Here is a 23,271-nt window from a genome sequence, read left to right on the forward strand (position 1 = left end):
TAGTTCCCTCCACCAAGGAAGGTTTGTGGTTCCAATTTCAGAAAACTAAGAAATCTGCTTTGGGTTTTAGTCCAAACTTTATAGGAGCTGTCCAAGAGGCTGAATCCTGTCTCCAAAAAGAGTCAACACCCTGGATAAAGCTTTTGAATAATCATAATTCTGAATTATGGCAATCCTTTGAAGTTAAACTAAAATGCAGAGTAGATTCCCTTCCCCTATGAAACTTTGAGGAGCAAGCAGATCCTACAAAAAAAAAAAAAAAAAAAAAAAAAAAAAAAATCAAGCCTGATGGATCTCTAGAGGCAAAACTGACTTGTCCTACTTTGGGCACATCGTGAGAAGGCAAGATTTTAGACTGTAGTGTTGACAAAGGTTGAAGGAAGAAGGAAAAGAGGAAGAACACATATGAGACGGGTTGATTCTCTAAAGGAAGCCACAGCTTTGAGTTTACAAGAGTTAGGCAGGGCTGTTGAGGACAGGATATTTTAGAGATCACTCATGCATAGGGCCATCATAAGTTAAAGGCAACTTGTCAGCACATAACAACAACTACGACACTGGACTTGCCAGCCTCCAATGTGCCCCAGATTTGTGGAAAGTGACACAGGTTTGGAGAAAGGGAAGGGCCAGGTTCAGGAATTGAAAGTGGGGAAGGGAAGTGGAGAGAGCCTGCCGGACTCCTGATGCCCAACTGCAGCAGCTTGATGGGATTCTGAATTTTAAACTGGTCACAGCAAGTGCTGGTGGTCTTCTTAAAGGAATGATCTACCCGTGTCACTCGCGCGAGCCAGGAGGTGAGGCTGAGGAGCCTAACGCCGAGGGAGGCCCGGAAGGAAAAGACAAGAAATCGGGCCTTCTCGGCGGTGGCTCCTCGCCTCTGGAACAACCTACCTCCTGAGATTCACATGGCTCCCTCGCTGGGTATCTTTAAAAATCAATTAAAAACATGGATGTTTCGGCAGGCCTTCCCTTCAGATAATTTCTGATGCCCTTTTCTTTCCCTCTCCTATTGTTTTTCCCATCTTGTTTAATGCTTCTGCTATGTAAAAATTGTTTTATATATATTTATTGTACTATTTTATGTTGTTAGCCGCCCACAGTGGTCGACCAGAACAGATGGGTGGGATATAAAACAAATATATACAGTAAATAAAAATAAATAAATTAGCCGCCTAGAGTGGACCTAATCCGACCAGATAGGCGAGATATTAAATAAATAAATAAATAAATAAATAAATAAATAAATAAATAAATAAATAAATAAATAAATAAATAAATAAATAAATAAAATGATTGGTTGCAGGTGCAGGAGAATAATTGCTTAACCTGCCGAATCAAATTCTAAAACCAAATTCAGGTGAGCTTACCATAAAAACTATAATGATCCATAGGTGTCAAGTGAAAACAACAAGCAAACAATCTGTGGAATCATTTCTGTGAAGCTCCGACGTGTTACATGTCTTGAGGAGAACCAGATAAGAGGATAACCCTGCTCTCCTCCACCATATGTTCAGCCTGAAGTCAAGCTTACAGCTTTTCCCCCCTCCCTCCTAATTCTTTCCACCGTTGAGGAAAGACCTGATTTAGGAGGTCCCTTTCCTACCATCTAAAAACTTTCATATAAGGCTCCGATTCCAAAAACGGTCGTGATTGCTCGAAAATTGATTTGATGTCTTTTGCCCATCCTTCCCTGGGGGTCTCTCAAGACATTTTCATACAAGCCATGACATTATGACGGATGAAGGCTGGCATTTTAGAGGAGCGGTGCGACTCCCATGTGGAAAATAACAGCTTGTTCAAAGCCTCACTCGCAGCCAGATTTAGGATATACGATAGAGCTGGAGCTTTTGACTCCCACTTTCATTTACAGTATCTTCCTCAAACTACTCCATTTCATGTGTCAAGATGCTTCTGCGGCTCCAGGATCTGTCTTCCTAATCCTTACCGATTGTGCAAAGCCAGTTCGAAGCAAACACCCCCAGATCTCTTGGCAGCCACAAACACACAAGGAAGTAATTTACGGATAATTACTTGAAGAGAGAGAAGTCCAATGTTTGAAAGGCCGGGCCGATTGCTATGCTAACATAATCTGTCATTCTTGACAAAACTAAGATCGTCATGCTCTGTGATGTACAGCAGTGACATATGCCCTATCAATCATTATTTTTAAGTGCTGTATCACCATGCAAAGAGCAGAAAGCTTTACCTGTATCCTCTCCATTCTTTTCCCCTCCCATACATAGAGGATGGCAGTCTGAAGCAGAAGTCCTCAGCTATCCACGGACACTCTTCATGTGAGTCAAAACCCTTATTTTCCAGGGGTCCGACTCAAGCGAATAAACTCTAATGATAACAGAAGCTTTCCTTCAGATTCATTCATTCCTCAAGGTGGAGGGTGACAGAAGTGAAGATGGACAGGGTGGGGTGAAGGCTATATCAAAATGTCAAAATAAGCTCTAGACAAGGATACCAACCATGATTTACCCACTGAGACCCACCACATGGGGCTCCTCATGTCCTAAAGATCCATAGTAGGCACCATTTTTAGACTAAATCGGGGATACTTGTGTGGTTCCAAGGCAGCTATGAGGAAAAGCAAGGAGGTCCACAGCATTGCTGGGGTGAGGCAACATCACAATGGATTGTTCCTTTTGCATTTAGTATTAATAGGATTGTAAAGATGGTTGGTGATGTAAATGGAAATCACCATTCATCATTGAATGAAGAGAGACTATGGTAACGTGCTCTGTATGGAGAACTTGGAACAGTGTCTAGTGTGGCTGAGAAGGATTCGAGAGTGGCAGTCCCTTCTGCACTGAAGACAAACACAATCTGTCCCCTGTCCACTTCCCTGATTTTGCTGCTTTCGAGACTGCCTCTTTGCCTCGGCCTGCTGGACAAGGAACTCTTCAAATTGGGAGAGGCCGTGATGCAACGCCTGTCTCCAGGCTGAACGCTCAGATGTCAAGGTTTCCCATCTGTTGAGGTCCATTCTTAAAGCCTTTAGATCCCGCTTGCAGATATCCTTGTATCGCAGCTGTGGTCTCCCTTTGGGGCACTTTCCCTGCACTAATTCTTCATACAGGAGATCTTTTGGAATCCAACCATCAGCCATTCTCATGACATGCCCAAGCCAACATAGACAGCGCTGTTTCAGTAATGTATACATGCTAAAAATTCCAGCTCATTTTAGGATTACTCTGTTTGGGACTTTGTCCTGCCAGGTGATACCAAAAACCTGTCAGAGGCAAAGAATATGGAACATGTTCAGCTTCCTCTCCTGCCGCCATGCACAAAGGGTCCAGGACTTGCTCAGGACACAGGCTCTATAGACCTGGATTTTGGTATATGCCGACAGCTTCTTATTGAGCCATAATCTCTTTGTGAGTCTAGAGAACATGGTAGCTGCTTTGGCAATGTGTTTATGGAAATCAGAACGGTGACTAAAAAGCAATATGGTAGACTGAGCTATAAGATCAAAAGGAGAAGCTGGTAGCACTTGAACCTCCAGTAAAAACCAGAGTTTTCCCTGGATGCTCCAACCATTGAAATCCTGGGCCAGTTCTGACTTATGTCACTATGTGACCTATACATCTCATGCCCTGTAATCCATCTTGCAGAGCTGTAGAATGAGCAGAAAGACTTGTATTGCTATTCATATCACTTCCCTCTTCCCCAGAATATTAATCTTCTTATTTGTTCTTTCTTTTCTCACTCAGCTTAGTTTACTAAAATGGGAAGTTACTGTTACTGTTTAGAACTGAGTGTATGTTTGGTTGTGGGAGAACAAGTGTGATACGGGCATTGAGTGGATAGGTCATGGAATAAAGGTACTGTGTAGTCACACAACCCTCCTCTCAACTGCCTAGAGTGGCTGTTCGACTAGATAGGTGGGGTAAAAATGCAATAAACAAACAAACAAACAAACAAACAAACAAACAAACTGTCACTACTTGTTTTTATTCTCTTATTTCTTGAATTTTTAAAAATTGTGACCTGTAAAAATCACAGATTATTTCACAAACATGGGATCAAACAGTTTGGTATATCTCCTGAATTGGTAAAGAATGGGTTGGTTCTGATCTATATGCTTTTTATTTGGGTAACAAATGGGTGGGAGAGATTCTGCATGCCCTTTATCTATCCATTTTGCTGCCTTCGGTTCTTTTGAAGGAGAAAGGCGGGATAAAAATATTTTAACCTATCTATCTATCTATAAACCTTTATTGGCATTATAAAATATGTTAAATAAATTGAATAAACATCAGAAACTCCATGAATCTTGCCTGTGGCCCATAATCTTTGACCTTTGAAATTCAGAGCTGGAAGGGACCCTGTGGATCATCGAGTCTAGCCCCTCTCAAGGAGGCACAGTGAGGAATCGAACTCCCAGAAACCTAAGTCACTGAGCCATCCAGCAAATTTAAACTTGTTTCCAAATTTCTTCTCACTTAGACTTCAAAGGCTCGTTGAAGCTCAGGTCTAATGAGAGGCGCATTATATATCTTCCCAGTTACTCTTCCATGTGGATTGAAAACCCTTGACAGGGTTCTGATGAACAGAGAAAGCCATCCATGAAAAGAAGAGATGCCAAGCTTTACTCCCCCGGACATTTAGCCCTTAAAGTTTACTGAGGACCTAGATTGCTTTAGAAAAAAATAAATTACCGACATTCTGATATTTTCCAGAAGAATGCAGGTAATTTCTATGTTTATCTGAGGAGAGATTTGAAGACCCTGTGATACTTACTAGCATTCAGACAACAGCTCGCCTTTCTTGTGAGGGATGCAAACAATTCACATCTCCCAAGTATGGTTGCAATAATATGAATTGTTTCCATCTGGGGCTGTGTGTGAGTCCCCCTATTTGATATGGACATTGATTAAAGGCTTGGGAATGTATTATAATTCTGCCAAGCGTTATTTGTGCCCTGTCTGATCCAATCTGCATTTCGGATCTGATTCTGCTTATAAGTCTTCCTTGAATCTGCATTGGAAAACCAAAATGCCAATAATTTTTTCTTTTTTTGGTTTTGCATTAATATATATTAATGCCACTATATATACAGTATAGTGGTGCCCAGCATAGTGACGTTAATCCGTTCCAGGATTAACGTCGCTATCCGGATTCATCACTATGCAGGGGGGGGGGGACCGCATAGGAACGCATTAAACTCCGTTTAATGCGTTCCTATTGGGGAAAAACTCGCCGCTATGCGGGGAATCCTCCATCCGGCCACCACTTTCACTGCCCGGTAAGCGAGGGCAGGGTGCGAAAACGCTGCAGGTGGCCATTTTGTTGACCCAGAGGCCATTGAAACCGCCGATCAGCTGTTCCCAAAACATTGCAATGCGAAGATCGGTAAGCGAAACGCTTACTGATCATCGCAATGCGATGTTTTGCCTATTAAAACATTGCAATGCGATCTCATTAGTGATCACAAAAAACGTGCTGCTATGCGGATTCGACGTTAAATGGTGCGCTCATTAAGTGGAGGCTAAAGAGAGAAGCAAGCCTTCCATAGTTCAGATGGTGTGTTTGTAGCAGGCACCTTTAAAGTTCTTTCAAAAGAAAGACCAAGAGAAAGACAGAATTTTGCTCCATTTCTTGCCCCAGACAAAATCTGATTTATAAATTTACTTCATTTCCCTGCTAGGCCCGAATTGGGTCACTCCTCTTCAGTCTGGACCAGAAAGAAAACATGCTGATTTTGATTAGAATCAGTGATTTCTCCAACTTGGTGCAGAGGCTTCTTCTACTGTGTTTGCTTCCCTGGTAGCAAATCTATGAGTGATTCACACAACTTGATCACTCGTTTGCCCTGCGCAAGTGGCTGTATTCAGGGGCAACATTAAACATGTCCATCTCAATTCATGAGCAGAGGCAACAGTGTTCTGTCCACCAGCATCCTACCTCTCCATGTGCAGAAAGTTAAACCTGAAGAGGAAAGTTGGTCTCTTTCCATAGGAATTGTCCACATGCTCAGAAATGTCAAAAAAAATTACAGCACCAGATCATGTGGAACTGGTCCATGTATAAAAGTCTGCATAAAGATTATTGATTTGTGATGCTGGAGGAGAGCTTCGAAGATAACCTGGACAGCCAGAAAGATAAACAAGCAAGTCCTTGATCAAATCAAACCTGAACTATCTCTGGAGGCAAAAATTTTGAAATTTCGGTTGTCCTTCTTTGGGCACATCATGTAAAGGCAGGAATCTCTGGAAGAGACAACAACGCTGGGAAAGGTGGAAGGCAGCAGGAAAAGAGGAAGACTGAATATGAGATTGACTGAGTCCCCAAAGGAAGCCACAGGCTTGGGTTTGCAAGAGTCGAGCAGGGCAATTGAGGACAGGGCATTTTGGAGATGGCTCACCCTAAGTCGGAGCCAACTCGACAACTCATAATAACAACACATAAAAACAGTACTTTTCTTCAGATTCCGCTCTTCGCACGGGAAGTCTTGTGGCGGAACAGGATGGAGTTAGCCCATTCTTGCCGTTCATGCGTCCAGGTTAACTCTTTAACTCAATATCTGAATAAGGCTTGTAAGTGACCAAGTTGTCTGAACTAGACATTGATTTATAATGACGGAGACAGGAGGGTATCCCATCCTTCAAGTCCTGTCAGGTTCAGGGTCCATGTTCTGTTCTCTTCCCCACTTCTTTTTATGTATCCATCACCCTCCATTTCCCTTTGACAATGTGAGAACGCCTCGCAGCTGAGCGCAGCATTAATTACATTTCAAAGCAAACCTTTTTATTCATTCAGAGACAATCTGCGAAACGGAGGCCTGTGACTGAAGCTGCTGCCAAACCAATTATGGCAAAATAACTCAAATATGTCTCGACAGATTGCAGTTTTCCCCCTTCCTCTCAGACCTGCTAAAGTCAGGTATCCTTGGAAGCTGCACAAGGCAGCAGTCACTTCGGAACAGACGTGGGTAGAAATAGGCTCTCTCTGGGGTTGACAGGTAGGAGAAAAGACACGGCACACATACAGTTTGGGTTCATCCGTTCGGGAGCCTGCATGAAACCTTCCGCGCTTCATTTTCATTCCTCTTTGCATTACAAATCTGGTTTTGACACAATTCATGCCAGGAGTGCATGCTGTTCCAAATCCTGTTTTGAAGATTCTAGTTCTCATGATTGCTGGATGTTTTATAACTTTAGAGCTGCAGAGCTGGACGGGACCCTGTGTGTGACTGAGTCCAGCTCTTGGGAATCTAACTCCCAGGAGACTTAAACCATTCCCTTTATTTCCACCTCCAAATGCACTCTTGGCTAGTTCCTTGCTGGGTTGTTTGTATAATTTTTTTTTGGGGGGGGATAAGAATTATGTGCAATCCATCCATCCATCCATCCATCCATCCATCCATCCATCCATCCATCCATCCATCCATCCATCCATCCATCCATCCATCCATCCATCCATCCATCCATCCTTTTCTTTATTTACAGTGGAGCCTCGCAAGACGAATTGAATTCATTCCATGGTTAATGTTGTCTTGTAAAAAATTCATCTTATGAAATGCGTTACCCCATAGGAATGCCTTGAAATTTAATTAATGTGTTCCTATGGGCAAAAAAAGTCAGAACAAAGTCAAATTTGGTTTACAAAGGGTTTAAGTGCTCTTTAAAGCCATACATATTGTGCAAATGATTTTTAAAAATTCAATCAAAAAACATTAACTTTTTAAACATCATAGAAAAACATTTAACAATCAGCAAACATGAGGCAGGAACAAAAAACAGGAAACATTCGTGTTGCAAAGCACGGCCACAGGAACATTCGTCTTGCGAGTCATCAACCCCGTTGCCAAAACCGTTTGTCTTGTGAGTTTTTTTGTCCTGTGAGGCATTTGTCTTGTGAGGCACCACTGTATTCAGTTTCTACACTGCCCACTTGGCCCGCTACCAATCTGGGTAATTCACAACACAAAAGTGACACCAACAAAACCATATAACACAACTCAGCTATAAAATAAAATATGACAATTGCAAGCAATAAAAACAAATTCTAAAACACTTAAGTGAAAACACATTCTATAAGGGAGTGTGCGTCTGTGACTTTATCTTTTCTCTCGCAGAGTAAAGAGCAGATAAACGCACACAACAGCTTCTTCTTTTCAGCAGTGTATTTACAAAATATATACAGGATATACATACATACAGCACTTCAGTATTCAGTATTCAAACCGGCAGCATGACATGCAGACATCAGTGCACAGGAGAAGAGAATGACTGTACAGAGTTCATTTCTTAAATACAGTTCTGGCATCAGTCTAGTCCAATCCCGTCTAAGGTGACTTCATGCATACAGGTGTGGCAATCTTCATATTGCATTGAATTGCATCAGCCAGGGATGAAGGAATGACGTCATCTCAATCTTGTTCTGCACACACACATATTATGTTCAGGCTATATAAAAATTATATACCTTAACACTCCTCCTAATTTTTAAATTGCCTGAACCCATTACACATTCCCAATGCATCTATACACATTTCATGCTTTTGAGCACACAACGGTTTAGTCAAAATGTCTGCAATATTTTCTTCAGTCTTACAATATTCTAATTCAATTAGTTTTCCTTTTACAGCTTCCCTTACATTATGATATTTTATATCAACATGTTTGCTCCTGTTTTTTACTCTATCTGTTTTGGCCATTTGTATACAGGTGGTATTGTCTTCCATTACTTTTATTGCATTATCTGTATTACACTTTAAGTCTTTTGTTAATTGTTTATACCAGATTAATTCAGAGCATAAATCTGACAAAGCAGCAAACTCTGCTTCAGAAGTTGAGATTGCTACAGAATTTTGCTTTCGTGATTTCCAACCAACTATATTACTTCCAAATTTTATGACAAATCCAGTCATAGATTTTCTGTCTTTTTCATCGTTAGCCCAGTCACTATCCACATAAGCTGACAGTTTTAAATTTTTTGATGGTTGCAAAATTAAACGATAATTATATGTTCCCTTTAGGTATCTAAAAATCCTTTTTAATCCTTGCCAGTGTTTTTCACTAGGTTTTTCTATATATCTACTGAGTATGTTTACTGACGCCGCTATGTCCGGGCGCGTCCAGTTCGCTAGATACATTAGGCTCCCTATTGCTGAGTGATATAAATCTTTATTTTCAAAATCTTTACTTATTTCATCTTCCTTTTGAAAATCCACTGTCATGGGAGTACTCACATTCTTGCACTCTCCCATACAATATTTTTCTAACATTTGTTTTATTTTGTGTTCTTGACTTAATTCAAGTCCATGTTCTGTTTTCTTTATTTGTACACCCACTTACTACCTATTACCTTATGCTCTGGTGGTAGTTTGGTTTCAGTGAACACGTGATGTTCCTTTATGGAATTCATCTCCTCCTCCATGGCCTCTAACCACTTATTCTTCTCATAATCAGGAAGCTTCAAAACATCTTTATAGTTTCTGGGCTCAATATAAACATTACACACTGTAATTCCATTCACTTCAAATCTACTGGGTGGCACACCCTTATTTGCTCTCTGGGACCTCCTGGGACCATGTGAATTTGTGTGTGTTTCTATCTGACTACTAGTGTGTGCTTCCTCCTCTTCCTCATCACTACCTTCTTTTTCTTCTTCTTCTTCTTCATCTGTAGTAGCTCCTCCTTCTTCATCATCAGCACAGGACTCCACGCCATGCTTAAGTGTTCCTGTCTGTCTTAATTGACTTTTTCTTTCGTGTAGAGGGATGTATAACTGTGAGTTTGCATGTACTTGGTCCCAGTTTTCCCCTTCATTAAAACTGGCTGACCTAGAGATTATCACATTTCTATCCCCATCAAAAAACCGGTATGCCTTTGAATTGGGTTCATACCCTACAAATGTCATTTTTCTTGTTTTATTTTTACCTTTTCTTCTGAGTTGTTTCGGGATATGCACCCAAGCTGTGCATCCAAACACCCTCAAATATTTTAAACATGGTTTCTTACCGTATAACAAGAAATATGGTGTGTCATCTATCGAGGAAGAATAAATTCTGTTAACCAAAAAGTTAGAGGTTAGTATCGCTTCACTCCACAGACCATGACGCAACCCAGAGTCTGCCAACAATGCATTTTTCATCTCTTGTAACACTCTGTTGCGTCTCTCAGCAACACCATTCTGAAATGGGCTATATGGGCTCGTTTTTCTATGTCTAATTCCCAGACTTTCTAACCATCTTTGAAACTTTGTGTTTGTAAACTCTGTACCTCTATCCGTTTGCAACTGCGCCACCTTGTGGTCAAATCTTCTCTCTACTGAAAATAACCATTTTCTAAATGTATCAAACACTTCTGTTTTAGATCTTAGTGTATAACAAAAAGAAAACCTTGTAAAATCATCCACTAGAACCATTGCATATTTCGCTCCTCCTAATGATGGAGGAAATGGTCCCATTAAATCTGCATGAACTAATTCAAATGGCCTGGTTGTGACTCTGTCACTTTTCCTCCCTTTTGGGGCCACATTTGTCTTGCTACTTTTACAGACATTACAGTCCAAGTAATTTTTGCATTCCTTTATGTTTATATCCCTGGCAAAATGTTCCATTTTCTGTAATGATCTAAAATTTACATGACCCAGCCTCCTATGCAATAAATGTATACAATTATCATGTTGTGGTTTGTTTGTATGTATCACATGTGCACTTTCATGTGTCTGGCTCTTTAACATGTACAGATTGTTTTTTTGCTTCACTTTTGCAACTATTTTACCATTTTTCTTAATTATACACTCCTGTTTCTCAAAAGTGACAGTGAACCCTTGCTCAGCCAACGCTGATACACTTATTATATTAAACGACAATTCAGGAGCGTAAAATACCCCACTTATCTCAGTATTCAACGAAGGAATGTAAACAGTTCCTTGTCCTTCAACGGCCGTCTCTTGTGAATTTGCCATCATCACACTTCTGAGGCTGGCTTCATCTAAAAGACAAAAGAGATCCTTATTATTTGTCAAATGTACGACAGCGCCCGAGTCTATGAGCCACGCCTCTGTGTGGCTGCCCGGAACCTTGTCCCTCGTTCCTCTGGTAACCAAGGAGACCGGCCTCATGTCGTTTCTTTGTTGAAACCTTTTGGAGACCTTCTTCCTTCCTTCTTTGTTGCTTGGAGGACTTCCGCTTTTGTCACAGTTCCGTTGCAGGTGATTGGTGGATCCGCAGAGGAAACAGGCTTTCGTCATCATCACTCTTCCTCTTTGTTCTCCGTCTGCCCGCCTCCTGGGCACGCTGCCATCAGCGTATCTCTGTCTCTCATGGTCAGCGCGCACGTGGCTTGCCTTTTTGTTCAGCATTCTCTGTTTTAAATGCTGTTCCTCCTGGAGAATTCTGTTTGTCACATATTCTTCTGAAAGCTCAGTTTCTGGCATGCTTTCCAAACTTGTTACTAGCATGGAGTAATCGTCATTCAGAGAACTTAGCAAAATATAAACGCGCTGTTCCTGAGGGAAGACAACATTCATTAATTGCAGTTGATTAAACATGTCCTTCATATTTTTTAAGTGTTCCGAAGCACATTCATCCTGTTTCATCCTGCATTGGAACAACCTCCTGGTAAGAGAAATCTTTGTGCCTGTCGTCTCCCTCTGATAAATGCCTTTTAGTTTATCCCAGACTGCTTTTGCTGTTGTCAGTCCTTGAATGTGGGTTAGAAGCGAATCTTCAATGGCCAAAATGATCGTGGCTAGAGCTCTCTCATGCTCTGCCTCTTCCTCCTCACTGGGCTGCACTGGGGGGGCTGTAACGTAACGAAAAAGACCCTCCTTTCTCAACAACATCTCCGCTTTAATTGCCCACGTTCTATAATTATTTTCATTCAGTCTATTTATGGCCAGGCCACCTATATTTCCTCCCGTGCTGTATGCCATCCTTGCAGCTCTCTGTATCCTTCCCTTCCCCGGGTTTACAGACGAACTGGTTTCACTATCACTGCTGCTTAGGCTCTCCTCCTCTTTCATTTACTCATTTACTCACGTTTGCAGCGCAGCGGAACGTTGCTGGGCCCATAACCTCTGTTAAGGGAGTGTGCGTCTGTGACTTTATCTTTTCTCTCGCAGAGTAAAGAGCAGATAAACGCACACAACAGCTTCTTCTTTTCAGCAGTGTATTTACAAAATATATACAGGATATACATACATACAGCACTTCAGTATTCAGTATTCAAACCGGCAGCATGACATGCAGACATCAGTGCACAGGAGAAGAGAATGACTGTACAGAGTTCATTTCTTAAATACAGTTCTGGCATCAGTCTAGTCCAATCCCGTCTAAGGTGACTTCATGCACACAGGTGTGGCAATCTTCATATTGCATTGAATTGCATCAGCCAGGGATGAAGGAATGACGTCATCTCAATCTTGTTCTGCACACACACATATTATGTTCAGGCTATATAAAAATTATATACCTTAACACTAAGCCTTTAAAAGGCCATCAAGATTCTGACTCACAGCCACTAGAGATGGGGGTATTCATATTCGTAAATGAATACGAATACCCCGACACAGTTTGCATAACGAGGGTCCGGCTCCTGGGGTCAGACCATCCACTCAAGCATCTGGCATCCACTTGCTTCCTTCCAGTCCCTCCTGGAGCGCCGCTCAGCTGGCTACTAAGCAGCCTTGCAGAGAGGCTCATCCTCCCTCCCGTTGGCAGGAGTGGCTAGCTGAGCGGGGCTTTGGGAGTGACCAGAAGGAAGAGAGGGGCTGCTGGTGCCACTGGGTGCATGAGTGGACGGTCCAGCCCGAGGGGGGTCAGACTCTCATTGAGTCCATCTGTGCAGGGGGATTCATATACAAATACTCTCATCTCTAATAGTCACCCTTTCCAAGATTTTCTAGGTATCACGTATTCATGTGATGTACCATTCCCTTCTGTTGGGCTGTTCTGGGTTCATGTAGCTAGCCCAAGGCTACATAGGCTGGCTTTTTTCCCCTGCAGGCACAGTGGAGAATCCCAGACTCTGGCTCCACAGAGGTATCCCGAAAGCTAATCAAGAACCTGAATAAGTTTCTGCATACTTTTTTCAAATGGGGAACAGTACAGAGTAGACCTTTGGTTTAGATGGGTGGGATAGAAATCCAATAAATAAATAACAATTCCCCCCAGCTTGGTGTCATCAGCAAATCTGAGGAGTGCTCCTTCATTCCTCACATCCAGGTCACTGATGAAGATGTTGAAGAGCAACCCCACTGCACACTTTAAATGCATATTTTTTGAGGAAACGCAGATAGAAATGTACATTTTGAGAAAGAGGGGGAGGGAAGAAAACATATCTTCAAATGTGATTTTCGTGTTGATTTTTTAAAATGCAGAAATGGGACAAAACTGGAATTCCTTAGAACTAGGTTGATTTATCCATTCCTTAATCTAATCTTTCCATCAAAGATAACAACAATTATTATGTTGAACCCTGGTACTATCTATTTCATTGTACTTTGTTAAAAATTATGTGTCCATGGAATGCTTGGAACTATTACTCCAGTTCTAGGATGACCAAATATTAGACTGTAAGCAAACATTTCACTGCTTAAGTGCTTAATGCTATATTTAACAGGGCATGTGATGCAGCCAAGGTTAAGCACTATAGCCCCATTTTAACAGGAGGTAATTAAGCACATAGTTAAGTTTGTTCCATTAAAATTCAATAGGCTCTTAAAGTTCTTAAGTTGCATTTTAGCAATATTCAATGTTTTTTGCTTCTGGATATTAATTTTTTTTAAAAAAAAATAAAAATAATTGTAGGTTGCCTTTAAGAGCAAGCTCTTGCCTCCAACGTGTAATAGACCTAATCAAGTCAAGTGTAGTATGCTAGTTGTTTGCATAGGAAAGGGCTTCATGGTTTGTCATTTGAACTGCTGTGATCTTAGACCTTGCTGGACAGATAAATCAGTGAGTTGGGTAACTGGCTGCTAGAGAATAGAGGTTTGATTCCTGACCGTATTTTCCCAGGAGAAGAGCCAACCTGTGTAGCCTTGGGCAAGCTGCATGATGTCAGGGCATGTCTAGAAGAAGGCACTGATATACACTTCTTCGTACTCAGTACCTAAGAACCTGTAGAAAGGGTCGCTCTAAACTGGAATTCACATGACACCATATCATTATTATTAGTCTTAGATAGAGATGGGCGCCAACCGTGTTCATTCCAGTTTGTAAAGGTGGAAGCACAGGTGCTGATGCTCCCTTCTCCCACCCACTCTGACTCATCAGGCCCAGCATGGTCGCTTCCTGCACCTCCTCAACTGATCTTCCAGTCCCAGCAAGAGCTCAGGGTTTTCTGCCCCACCCTCTTGGCTGATCTGCCACTCAGAGAAAGAAGTCTGTGCTCTTGCCCTGACTGGGAGATTAGCTAAGGAGGTCGAAAAAGCAAGCAAGCTGGGACTGGCTGATCGGCTGAGGAGATGAGGGAGGGGATGAACTGAGACACACCAGTTCATGCTCATCTCTAGTCTTAGACCTTAACTTTGCACTTAGAGGTACGAAGTGCAGTGGTGCCTTGCTTGACGATGTTAATTCATTCCAGCGAAATCGCTGTAGAGCGAAAACGTCGTAAAGTGAAATTAAAAAGCCCATTGAAACGCATTGAAAACCATTCAATGCGTTCCAATGGGCTGAATAACTCACCATCCAGCGAAGATCCTCCATAGGGGCGGCCATTTTCGCTGCCTGTAAAGTGAGGAATCCATCCAAAAACACAGCAGGGAGCCATTTTGAGCAGCTGGAGGCTATTTTGAAAACCCGACAATCAGCTGTTTTGATCGTCATAATGCATAGAATCAGTTCCCGAAGCAGGGAACCGATTGTCGCAAAGTGAAAAAAACCCATTAAAACATTGTTTCAGTTCGCAATTGTGATCGCAAAAACATTGTCGTGAAGTGGATTCATCGTTATACGGGGTAATCATTAAGCGGGGCATGACTGTACTGTGGCTGAAATCCTGTTGCTTAGTGTAGTAAGTCATACTGGAGAGAGTATTTAAATAAGTGAGGATTTAGTAATTCAACTCCTCCACAAGTTCCATTGATCCAGCTTGCAACTTACTTTAATGTAGTAAGTCACAGCTAAGTAGGCCCATTTGAATCAAGGGAACTTATAGACCGGTTGACACACCAAGTCCCTGCTGATTCAATGGCCCTAAGCTAGCGTGACTTACTCTTTTAAGCAATAGGATTTCAGTCAATCTTGTGCAAATAATTGATTCGTCTTTATGTTTCTTCAGCTTTGGACATTTAAATCATCCTAAGCGAATGCTTTAATTTTTCACTTCAAATAGTTGAAGGAGTTTGGTATGTTTAGCCTGGAGAAGAGAAAGTGGAGAGATGATCAGAGGTTGTGAAAGAGGTTGGAGGCTGTAAGGTGGGAGATAGGACAGGCTTCTTTTTGGCAAAGCCAGAGAGTAGGACTCAAAGTAATGGATTCAAACCACATAAAAAGGAGATTGCAACTAGAGATGGGGATAGTAGTATTTATAAATCAATATGGATATCCCTATTCCAGCTGCACCTAATGTGTGTCCCATTGCCTCCCGTGTTCTGCTCTCCCCACCCATTGTAGAAGTAGCTCCTATGTCTTCCTGCTCAGCTGGCCACTCCAGGCAGGGGGTGGGAGGATGAGTCTCCCCACAGGGCTACTGAGTGAACAGCATGGAGATGGAAGAGCTGCATCCATGATTGACGGGAAGAGTGGGATGCTGGTGGCACCAAGACAGATGAGTGGACAGACTGGTTCCAGGAGCTGGACCTGCATTAGGTGCAGCTGGGACACGGATATTCTTATGTCAGGGGTCCAGCTTGTGCACGATTGCCTTCAACAGTGGAGGCAAGAGCAACGAGACTAAAATAAATGGTTTAATTTATTCTTCTGTAATATGAGCCTGGAAGATTATATCATCATCATCGTCATTATCTTAGAGCTGCAGAGCTGGAAAGGGACTCTATGAATCATTGAGTCCAGCCCCAGTCAAAGAGGCACAGTGGGGAATTGAACCCCCAACCTCTTGCTCCGCACCCAGATGTCCAAACGGCTGTGCTATCCAGCAATTCTGTCCTGCCTTCTTTCGTTTCATGATATATAGAGCTAATGCAGGGACACACGGACCTGGGCTAGCTTCAGTGGCAACCGGACAGAGAAATATATTCTAGGGATCCCTTCCAGCCCTGGACCGAGCCGTGCTCTGCTGCAAACTTCTCACTTCTGGAGGCCAGCCTCTGTGCCTTAAGCTTGCCAAGATGAACCTCTGAATGAGGCTCTTGGCTCCGATGAGAAAACATATTGATAGGGAGTGGAGAAGCTGCACCGTGCTCCAGCAAAGCGGGAAGGCAGAGCCAAGAAAGCGTCACTCTGATATATAGGAGCCAATTACCTTTGTAATTGCGTTTTGCTGATAAAAGACAACAATGGGCCCCGAACCTTGTAAGCTGTGTTTGTTACTGTGGCAGGTTATGGGTGCATCTAATGCAAAGAGACAGACACAAAAACCTCTTACTACACAAAGAAATGGTGATATTAAAGCAACCGAGGTGGACAAGATCATGAGAATTAGATACATCTTTAACGTACACCCTTGGCCACCTAAGCTGATGAGAAGCTGTGGACACTCCTGGCCTTCAAGACAAACCGTTTCATGAGCTTCTGTCAAGGAAGAAATATAATAAGGGGGAACAATAGCTCTACAGGCGGGTCCTTGTGTTTCAAACCAATTTTACTAAGGCCATCCTCCGCGCACCTAAATGACTCGGCTTTTCATCATGACTTCCACGTGGTGGACAGTGCAGCATCCAGAAATATCACATAATACACGGGAGACCTTATCAGTTCTGGTTCAGACTAGGGTCGCTTGAACTAATATGGAGACCAGTTTGAAGCTTTGGGACGCATCCCAAGTCAATCTGGACAGATTTCCACTCTATCCGATCCAAACAGATTTGTAACATGCGGGCTGCCTTGCACTGAACAATCCAAATGAGCATTTTTTATTAATTTAAAAAAATTGTTTTGTTTTCTTTTTGTACTGATGCACATAAAATGTAGAGCCACAGACGACCTGAAAGATAGGAATAAACATAGCAAATTTCAGATAGCAAACTGCAGGGGTTTGTAGCCAGACACCTTTGAAACTGTCTTATTTTTTAAAAAAGAAAAGAAAATATGAAACAATCTGATTTGATCTCGGCGCAGAACACAAATCATTATAGCAAATTCATTTCATGTTGCCCTGGAACCCAATCTGGCTGTTTTGCTTTGATCTGGACCTCACACAAATCGAGCTAATCAATCTGAAACAGGCTGGTTCGGTTACTGAACTAATAATCTGTGATTTGTCAAAAAGAAGTGTGCAATTCTGAATCAGAATTTTTGGAAGGTTGGCACCCCGAAGCTTACCTTCAGAATATAGGCGATGCCTACCTGGTCATCATTCATTCTTTGTCTCCCATTGTAAACATACAATGTATGTTTTCAGGATTGTATTTTTTACATACACACCCTTATTATTTCAACACTCTATACATACAAAATTTCACACCTTGATAGAGAAACTTCAGGCTTGATTTGCTCTAGGGCCCACTTGTTGATCTTTCTGGCAGTCTGGGGTATCCACAAAGCTCTCTTCCAGCACCAGATTTCAAACCAATCATTTTTTGTTTCCTGCTAGTTTTCTTTCCATGTCTAGTCGCGTTCTGTGTCTAGTTGTGCTGGCCATGTGACCACGGAAACTGTCTATGGACAAACGCTGGCTCTACGGCTTGGGGACAGGGATGAGCACCGTGCCCTAGAGTCGTACACAACTGGACTAAATGTCAAGTTTAACCTAGCTTTCTTTATTGTCCACTTCTCACACCCATACATAATGCCTGGAAATGCAAGCTTTATTTATCCACATTGCTTCTATGTTCCATAAGCATAAAAATACCTTAAAGGGGTTGAAAACACATAACATCTTGAAAAGTTACAGTTTCATGGCCCACACTTTATCCACGCCTATTTACAGAGGTTGATCAGGGAATTCTAGTGGGCTGTAATGGATAGAGTGCTGGACTGGGACTCTGGAGAACAGGGTTCGAATCCCTGCACTGCCATGGAGCTGGTAAAACCATTCCTTAAATATCTCACATGTCCTGAAAGCCTTATTAATGTTGTTATAAGTCAATTCCAACTTCACAGCACAGGACACGCATACACTTACAGAGATTTACCCAGAAGCAGCGGTCACTGGCTAAAATTCAATAGTACGACACAAGTATTTATTTATTTATTTATTTATTTATTTATTTATTTATTTATTTATTTATTTATTTATTTATTTACGGTGGTGCCTTGCAAGACGATTGCCTCGCGGGATGAAAAACCTGCAAGATGATTAGTTTGCAATCAATATGGTGCCTTGCAAGATGGTTTTTTTCTATGACCATGCTTCGCAAGACTTTTTTTTCTGAGACTGATGCCTCCCAAGACAAATAAATGTCATTCGTCTTGCGAGGTTCCCATAGGGAACCTCACAAGTCTTTTTTTCGCAACACAGTGATTCTCGCGGAACAAATTACAATCGTCTTGCGAGGCACCACTGTAATCAATCAATCAATCAATCAATCAATTCATAACTTTTATACCACCCATCCGGCTGAGGCCACTCTCAGCAGCTTATAACATATCAATACCCCCAAGTGCAATTTAAGGTAACAAAAAGTAGAAATAATAAAATACAAATAAGCCATTAACTTGTATTAAAACATTTAAGATGGTGGACATTGGACAGATCGGCTAATTAGACTCAGCTGCATTTGCAGATATGATGTTTTCCAATGCCCACCTAAATAGCCAGGTATTCAGTGACTTTTTAAATATCGCCAGCAAAGGGGCCAAGCAGGGGGAAGTTCATTCCAGCCACCACGGAGAAGGTCCGGTTTCTCATCTTCTTTCTCCAGGCCTCTCTTAGGGTTAGCATCCTCAGCTGGCCTGCTTGATCTGTTCTTGTTGGATGGGAGATCTTGTTGGAAGTAGGGGTACTGCCAGGTAGTGTAGAGTAGACCCACTGAATCAGTGAGGATTCTTGGGCCAACTGCTCCATAAGTTCAATAGGCTTACTCTATTTGTGACTTACTCCAGGATTTCAGCCACTGTGTTCATTGCAAAAAAAAATATAGGGTTGGCCTTCAAGAAACCTGGAGTAATTCGCAATTCCCGATGTTTGCAGAATTACAGAGACAGTTTGCAGCGAACTTCAGGCTTGTTCAGATATAGTCCTTTATTCTTTCCCATAATATACAACAATGAAATAGACAGGCATTGAGATTTAAAAAATATACATGGCTGACATTACTCAAATGCAAAGGATTTGAACAGGCTAATTTGTGTTAACTTGTCTTTTTTTCTTTTTTAAAATAATAATTTTGAGGGAAATTCATGCCGAACAGGTAATATACTTGAGAGTACTTTGTTTCCGACACAAAGCGCAACACCAGGAATCTTTATATTCACCAATTAAAAGGATAACAAAAACAGAGGGGAGCATCATTAAAATAATTGGAACCCTTAGAAGGATTTAATCCTATCATCTTTTTTAAAAAAGGACTTAAAAGCACACAAACTCAGAACCGCTCATAGTTCTGATTAGCTTTCACCAAGGACTAATGGTGAGAGTGAAAGGGATTTTTTAAAAAACAAAACAAAACAAAACTGGTTTTCATGAATCAAAGGCATTTCAGCATTCTTATGAGGGCTGGTCTATCGCATTCATAGGAGAACAAAATGGAGCTGCTTCAAAGTATCAAATAAGTGCTTCCTCCCATTCATTCCTGCTTACTCACCTTTCTCCTTTTCCTTTATTCCAGGCTATACAGTGGGGTCTTGACTTGAGAACTTAATCCGTATTGGAAGGCGGTTCTCAAGTCAAAAAGTCTGTAAGTCAAGTCTCCATTGACCTACAGTGCATTGAAAACCGATTAATCCCGTAACAGGCCGTTTTTGTTCCATTTTGGTTTTTTTCTGGTTTGTAAGTCAAATCTCAGTCTGCAAGTCAAACCTAAATTTTGCGGCCAGAGAAGTCTGTCACTCAAAAAGTCCGTAAGTCAAGCCGTCTGTAAGTCAAGGGTCCACTGTAGTCCAATAGCTGTAATCTAAAATTATAGCAAGACTCCCCCTATTCACAGGATCAGTATCCACTGATTCACTTATCTGCTACTTGACAATGCTAAATAAAAAAACAACCAGAAATGGGTATTCATATATATTTCCAGTGTGTATTTATCAGGACTGGCCACGAAAGGGAGCCAGAGACCATACAATGTATTGAATTCAATACTTCCATTTTTTTTTTTCAGAATTTGTGGGGGGGGCCTTGGAACTGATCCCCTGTGGATACAGTAGTCCTATTGTCTCTTCAATTCATAAAGGATGTTTCACAGAATCCTACTGATCAAGGTTTTCATCAAGCTTGCAAGAAACTTCAAAAAACTAAATTCGTTTTCCGGGATCCAATGGCAGATTTTGACTGGATCAAGCTACTTCCCCAAAAATAGAGATTCCCAATGCTTCTCCTATGTACCCTGAAAATCTGACCCAAAGGACTGGACATCTTTTTGGAGCATTCTCTGCAGATAGACAGTTCAGAGATGTTTGAACCTACTTTTGAAATCCATGCTTCTCAACAGAAAAATCCAATTAAAACTGTAGGCTCAGCTGCTCCAGTAACCTGTTTCGGTGGGAAAAAAATGGATCAATACGCCTTCATCTCAGGCAAATCCTCTACCAATACTGTTATTGCAGGAATGGATGGGAGTTGTACCAGACCTGTCAGGTCTTCTCCAGTTCCTATCCCACCAATCTCCTATTCCTACCCTGGGTGCTAGCCGAGAGCTTCCTTCCTGAGCAGAAAACTTGGATTTAGCTTGGCCTACATGAGCCTCCAAGCCTTCTAACTGAGGTCTTTCTCCCAGATGCATAACACTGAGATGTTTGTAAGATGCCTACAAGGTAGGCAGAGTGCCCAGAATGGAGAATTATGGTGTCCGTAGACCAAAAATGCCAAACATTTCACCTTGAATTAGAAAGCACCTTGAGATAGCATTTGCAGGGAGAATAAATCTTCTCTAGGCTCCCTTCGAAGGGCTAAGAGAGAGGAGGACCTGCTAAGATTGCTTAAATAGGAGGCGAGAGGGGCACTTACTATAGTCTGGCCACTCCGAGAGAAGCCTGGAAGTTGTCAACTAGAGGCCGGGCCTTCTTGGTAGTGGCCACCCAACTCTGGAACTCCCTCCCTGTAGAGGTGCAATTGGTCACCATCCTTCTGAACTTTTGTAAGCAAGTGAAAATCTTGCTTTTTTTACCCAGGCTTTTACAAGTCTCACCCCTTTGTAACATAAATGGTTGTACAGTATATTTTTCTTATTTTTCTTATTTCCTGGAAGCCATCTGGAGTAGTGCCTTGTCCACTAAATGGGTGGGGTAGAAGTATAAACAAAAAACACAAACAAATAAATAGTTTGCTGGTTCGGTGCGGCGTTGTGTAGGTGCTGTGGATTCCGTGCCCTGCCTCCACCCGTGGGTGCCCACTCAGAGGGGGAGGGGAAGCAAGGAAGCTCAGCTTCTGATGGGGCACCCCATGGGAGAAGGCAGGACATGGAACCCAGTGGGCTGGATCTGCCAAACCATGCCAACGCGCCAAACCACAGTAAGTGGTCATCTCTAAATAAGAAGCGTCTTGTCTGGCTACCCCATAAGACAGGAATACACAGCTGGCTGAGAGGGACTCTCAGTTTATCCCATTTAAGTTCCATTGTGTAAAACAATTTGAAATGCTGAGTTAGTGGACAGCTTTAGTTTTGTGCTCGGTTGGCTTCTTATTTTTTGCTTGCCGGTGTGTTTGCTTGTTTTGTTTCATGTAACGCCAGCGCTTCTCGGCAGGCGGTAAGAGCGATGTCAGTGCAGCTGCCCCTTGGAAAGCGCAGAGCAGAACCGGAGTTGATCGGAGACTCCTGGGGATGGAGCCGATGGGAAGGAAACGAGCCGGCCAAAGGTTACCCCTGCCATTCCAAGCGCAATGGCAGGCTGTTGTTCTCATTGTTTCTTCTTTGAATCAACAACTCCAAAAGCAGGAAAATGTGGGAGCTCCCTTCCTATCACCCCCTTTTGAATCCCTCTTACTGATCCACAGCCTCTAACCTTCCCCGAATCCTCTTGGTTGAGTTTCCATTGACCAAACAGGTCACAGGAGATGTGTGCCAAGCGACAAAGGTTGATCAGGATCCAGAAGATAGTCTGTCATTAGAACCAGGCCACAATCACACTGGGGTGGATGCGAAGGCAGCTGTCACAACAGAGTTGTTTTAAGTACCATATTTTTTCCGTGTATAAAATGACACTTTTTCCTAAAATAATTATGGGAAAAATTGATGGTTGTTTTATACAGGGAGGGAGGCAGAGTCAAAGGAGCACTTGCACATGCTCGGGCGCCTCTTGCTGCAGCCCATTGGCTGCTGCCACTGCCAACCGAACGCCTCCTCCAGAGCTCACGTCACCACCTTGTATCCTCTAGCAGCAGAGGCAGCAGCAGCAGGAGGAGACCGAGATGGAGGCAAAGGAGCAGTTGCTCGGGAGCCCCTTGCTGCTGCCACCACCACCGCTGCCTCCCATTGCCTCCTCCAGTCTGACTGCAGGGGCTCACCTCCAGCTCACATCGCTGCCTTGTCCCCTCCGGTGGCGGACGCAGCAGCAGGAAGAGGTGGAGGCAAAGGAGCACTCACACATGCTTGGGCACTGCTTGCTACTGCCCATTGACTGCTGCTGCCACATTACTTCCTCCAGCACTCCCTTCGGGCAGGGGACAAGGCGGCAGCGACATGAGCTGGAGGTGAGCCTCAACAGTCGCACTGGAGGAGGTGATCGGACAGCGGAGGCAGCAGCAGCAGGAGACAGAGGTGGAGGAGCAATTGCCCATTAACTGCTCCTCCATCTCCAGCAAGGGAGCCGTCTTATACATTGGGGAGAGGGTCGTATACATGGAAAAATATGGTACATTTTCGACTTAGCCTGTTTTATTCCTAAGAAGTCTTATATCCTTTTGAGTTATTGCAGGCCAACAGTTAGATATAAATAATTCATAAGGCTAGCAATGCCCCGAAGAACCAATTTTGTGTCTTTGTGTTCCTAAGAAGACACAATGTTCATCTTTCGGCCACCCAGGCGCAAAACAAGGGCTGCTTTCCTCCTGAAAGGCAACATGTAAATATTGTGTATCAGGCAGCAAGCAA

General features: G+C 42.6%; 1 long non-coding RNA gene across 2 annotated transcripts; it reads right to left on the bottom strand.

Moving 5' to 3' along the window:
* Positions 1 to 8,116: 8,116 nt before the first annotated feature.
* On the bottom strand, positions 8,117 to 12,439 carry LOC140703876 (uncharacterized). 2 transcript variants are annotated; one of them, XR_013536826.1, is made up of 2 exons: positions 12,164 to 12,439; positions 8,117 to 11,469 (listed from the first exon to the last, which is right to left on the bottom strand). It is a non-coding gene; the product is annotated as an uncharacterized LOC140703876 (long non-coding RNA). The 2 variants fall into 2 exon arrangements; XR_012083051.2 differs by lacking the exon at positions 12,164 to 12,439 and adding an exon at positions 12,002 to 12,157.
* Positions 12,440 to 23,271: the final 10,832 nt, after the last annotated feature.

Source organism: Pogona vitticeps, chromosome 5 (genome assembly GCF_051106095.1).
Source record: "Pogona vitticeps strain Pit_001003342236 chromosome 5, PviZW2.1, whole genome shotgun sequence".
Lineage (NCBI taxonomy): Eukaryota > Metazoa > Chordata > Lepidosauria > Squamata > Agamidae > Pogona > Pogona vitticeps.